Below are 5,000 nucleotides of genomic sequence, written 5' to 3' on the forward strand. Positions count from 1 at the left end.
GCCTCTACACTGAGTCTTTCCATGTTCTTGAGCTCATGTGGGCTTTCATGTTCTGTGTGGGTTGACACGGCAGGCGGGCGGGCGGCCCAGCGAGCAGAGCAGGGTGTGCCATTCATTGGAGATAAGAGTCTCTTTTGGGACACCGGTTCCTGCTCCCTCCTTCCTTCGGGGACACCAAGGAAGAAGTTGCCGCTGGCGGGTGGGTTCCAGGCTGGCAAGCAGAGTAAGCAGAGCCCCCGCTGGGACTGAAATAAAGTTCTTCCTAGAGTCCACAACGAAAAGCAAGGGGGGGGGGCGCGGAGGGGAGAGGACAGAGAGACAGAGAGGAGAGACAGACAGAGGCAGAGACAAAGAGAGACAGACACAGAGACCCAGAGACCGACAGAAAGACACACAGGGAAAGAGATGGAGGGGGAACGAGAGAGATCCACAAGTCCAACTAGATTCCCCTGAATCAACAAACAGAGGGCCGGCCGGACGGACGGACACACACAGACACACACAGACACACACTCACGAGCGCGCCAGACAGACAGACAGAGGGACACATGGAGGGGGATCCCTAGAGACCCATTAGTGTGACTGACTAGATCACCTGAATAAATCATTCCTTCCCTACCCTGACCTCATGTATTAAGGTAGACTATTGGTATGGAGGTCTTCTTGTCACCAAACATAGGTGAGGGTTAGTGACTTTTTACCCTTCCATGTAGGGACTCTTCCCTTAGGACCCTTGATTTCGATCATTGAATAAGAATTTTTGGAGGAGACACTCTGGTGGAGTTTTATGGAGTAAGCAAGCAGGCAACCAGGCAACCACACAACCAGACCAAAAAAAAAAAAAAGGCAGACAGACAGACAGACAGACAGACAGACAGACAGACAGACAGACAGACAGACAGACAGACAGAGAGACCCACGCAGCTCCTTGACTTCATGGGTGTTTTCAAGGTTAAAGCGGGGGGGGGGGGGAGGGAATGTGGCAGCTGAGTTAGGCACAGACAGTTAGTTGCTTTATCTTTGCCTCCACCTGAATTTCTAGATGTTTGGGGGCATTTCTTTATAGGTAAGAGAAACAGGGTCATTGACCCTTCCTCCCTTCCTTCCTTCCTTCCTTCCTTCCTTCCTTCCTTCCTTCCTTCCTTCCTTCCTTTCTTCCTTCCTTCCTTCCTTCCTTCCTTCCTTCCTTCCTTCCTTCCTTCCTTCCTTTCTTTCTTTCCTTCTTTCTTTCCTTCCTTCTTTCTTTCTTTCTTTCTTTCTTTCTTTCTTTCTTTCTTTCTTTCTTTCTTTCTTTCTTTCTTTCTTCTCCCACCATCTCTCTCTCTCTCTCTCTCTCTCTCTCTCTCTCTCTCTCTCTCTCTCTCTCTCTCTCTCTCTCTCTCTCTTTCTCTCTCTCTCCTTTTTCTCTATTTTTTGGAGGGGTGGGCAATCCTGGGTCTTGAAGTCAGGGCCTGAGGACTGTCACTCAGGCACTCAGCATTTTCGGCTCAAGTCTAGCACTGTACCATTTGAGCCACAGCGCTACTTATGTCTATGTACGTGATATCTATCTATCTATCTATCTATCTATCTATCTATCTATCTATCTATCTATCTATCTATCTATCTATCTATCTATCTATCTATGTATCGATATAGATATACATCTATATATATCTATATCTCTATATATCTATGTGTGTGCGTGCGTGCGTGTGCGTGAGTATGTATATATGTATACATATATGTGTTTATATGCATATACATATATAAACACATATTCATTTATTTATACATATACGTATATATGTATAAGCACACATATATTCATTTATTTATACATATATATATACATACACACACACACATATATATATATACTCATACATAGTGTGATACACACATATAAATATACGTATATTCAGTTATTATATACGTGCTTTTTTTTGTTGTTGTTGTTGTTGGCCGTGGGGCTTGAACTCTGGGCCTGGGCGCTGTCCCTCAGCTCTTCAGCTCAAGGCGAGCGCTCAACCACTTGAGCTACAGCACCACTTCCAGTTTTCTGGTGGTTTATTGGAGATCGGAGTCTCACGGTCTCTCCTGCCCGGGCTGGCTTTGAACCGCCATCCTCAGATCTCAGCCTCCTAAGTAGCTAGGATTACAGGCGTGAGTCACCAGCGCCCGGCTTATTTACATGCTTTTTGGTTGTTGTTTTCCACCACCCCCCCCCCGCCCCCGACTTGGGGCCTTGGGAAGGGAACTGCAGGGGAGGGGGGGTGCAGAGGCATTTTCTCCTTCGGGAAACCAGATGATGATTGAATAAAATTAGCCATCCATCCTTGAGACATTCTCAAGGTGGTGGGCTGGAATGTGTCTGGGTGGTAGACAGATTCCCTAAAAACTCGGGTCTAAATGGCAGCAGCGATGGGAGTGGCATCCATCTTGTTTACAGACCGAGTCTCCATGTTCAACATGAGACTCCTCTAAACTGAGTCTTTGCATGTTCTTGAGCTCATGTGTGGCTTTCATATTCTGTGTGGGTTGACACGGGCGGGCGGGTGGCCAGGCGGGTGATTCATTGGAGATAAGAGTCCCTTTTGGGGCACCGGTTCCTGCTCCCTCCTTCCTTCGGGGACACCAAGGAAGAAGTTGCCTCTGGCGGGTTCCAGGCTGGCAAGCTGAGTAAGCAGAGACCACTGGGCCTGAAACACAGTTCTTCCTTGAGTCCACACAGAAAAGCAAGGGGTGGGGGAGGGGAGAGGACAGAGACACAGGAGAGACAGACAGAGAGACAGAGACCAAGAGACCGGTGGAAAGACACACAGAGTAAGAGATGGAAGGGAGAGCGAGTGAGAGATCCACAAGTCCAACTAGATCTGAGACACACACACACACACACACACACACACACACACACACACACACACACACACACACACACACACACACACACACACACAGAGCCGGGCCTGTGTGGGCTTCCCCGCCCGTGTGCGCGACTTTGCTCTGGCCCCGCACGGCAAGGCCGACCGACCAGGGTTGGTGTTGCTGCTGCCGCGGACCCCCCCCCCGCCCCACCCCTCCCTGCCACCCGTGGTGGGAAGGATGGACGCCTTTGATGTGTGCTGGTCCCGGCGGGGTTCCCGTCGGGGTTGGGTGCGGGCCACCCTCAGAGTGAGGAGAGGTTCTCTAGCGATCCTCGTTCGGGAGGCGGCGTTCGCTGCCGGGTTGGCGGGGGCCCGCCCCCGATGGGCTCCCGCGGCCCTGCCGCTCCCTGTCCCGCTTTTGAGCGTTAGTGGCTGCCCGCGTTGGTAACTGCGTGCCCGCGCCTCCCCCCTCCGAGCTGGGGGAGGGTCCCGCGGGGCCTCTCCCAGGCCGTCATCTGGTGTGGTGAGTGGAGGACGTTCCCGATCTGTCCCCGCCCCTGCCTCGCGCGCGGTGTGTCGAGTGGCGGAGCCTGGAGCCTGTGCTGGGTCGCGATGCGAGGGCGTGTGGTGTGTGGCTTCCCGGCCTCGTGCTTGGGGTGCCGTGGGGTTTTGGGGGGTCCCGTCCCCCTCCCCCTCCGGCCCCTGGCGACGCTGTTCCCGAGCGTCTGTGTGGGCCGCCGCCCGTTGGCGACGACGGCGCCGTGCCGGGCGCCGGGCCCCGCGGTGTTCCGGGGCCGCCGTGCCCGTGGTGGTGTGCCGCTCGGGGGGGTTCTGGCCCTCCGGAGCCGAGGATCCCGGTGTGTGTGGGCCCTTGCTCACGTGGCCGAAAAAGAGGCGGTCGATGATGGGTGCCGTGCCCGGCGGTGTGGATGGGTGCGGTGGGGCCCTGCTGGCGCGGGTGGCTCCGCGGGCGCTCGCGGGGTCTTTGAGGCGTGTGCGAGCTGCCTTTTCCCTCTCGGGCCTCTTTTGGGGGGGCCCGCCGCTGCCGCGGTGGGGGTTTCCGGTCCGCTGGTCGGCCGGCTCGGTGTCCCAGGCGTTGCGCGGGACCGCCCAGGAGTTGGGGGTGGTGAGATCCCGCGTTCGTTTCCCTGGCGTGCCGGCTGTGCCCGGAAAGGTCTCACCTCCCCGCTGGTTTGCGGCTGCGCCACCCGCCCGTGGGGGGGGGGTGGCCGCTCGCTCGCTCGCCTCTCACCCCGGTGACCCGACCCGATGACCCTCCCCGCTGCTCTTATTGGGCTTCCGGCATGCCCTCCTCATCACCCACATCAGCCTTCCGCGATCCTCACCGGTTTGGCCTTGGTGGCCGGCCACCGGCGGACGGTCGAGTTGGGCGTGTGTGGTGTGTTCTCTTGGTGGGGGGGGACGGCGCTCGGCTCGTGAGGCTGCTCTCCCGGTGTGGGGGAGGCACGTGGTCACGGCAGCGGTGGCTTTTGGAGGGTCTTCCCGGATCGGTTTTGCTCACGACGCGAGGGCTCCTGCCAGCGGGACCGCCGGTACGCCACGGGGGCGGTGGCGGTGAGATTCCCGCGTGCGTCCCTCGCTCGGGAGTTGGCCGTCCGGGGGCCCGAAGCCGGCGTGACGTGTCTCCTCCCGCTGGGCGCCGCCTCGCGTGCCTGCGCGATGTCGTCCCGGGTTCCCGCGCCTCCCTCCTGCCCGCCGTGCCAGAGGCTTGCCCGCATCGTCTCCTCCGTCTCGAGCCGTGTGGCTTCGTCCCCCGCCCCGGTCCCGGATCCGGGGCGTTGTGCTCTCCCGGCGTGTCGCCGCCGCGTGCCCGGCGCGACCCCGGTTCCCGTGCCTGGCCCCGTCCGCTCTGTGCCGGCGGTGTCCGCGCGTGAGCGTGCTCGCGTGCGTTGGGTTTGGTGTCGCCCGCCTCCCGGGGTCCCTGCCGCCGCCTCCGGCCGCCGCCGTTGGCCGGTGACTTGTCGCCGACGGGTCGTCGCCGCAGACCCCCGACCCCTTGCCGGCACCGCCGGTCCGCGGTGGCGCGGGTCGTTGTGCGCTCGGCCCCCGCGTCCGTGCGAGCGAGTGAATTCGGGCCGGCTTCTGAGGGAGGCGGAGAAAAACCCCGTGGCCGTGTGGCGTGCGTTGCGTTGT

The sequence above is a fragment of the Dipodomys merriami genome, unplaced genomic scaffold, assembly GCF_024711535.1.
Source record: "Dipodomys merriami isolate MVZ:Mamm:240054 unplaced genomic scaffold, mDipMer1.0.p SCAF_772, whole genome shotgun sequence".
NCBI lineage: Eukaryota > Metazoa > Chordata > Mammalia > Rodentia > Heteromyidae > Dipodomys > Dipodomys merriami.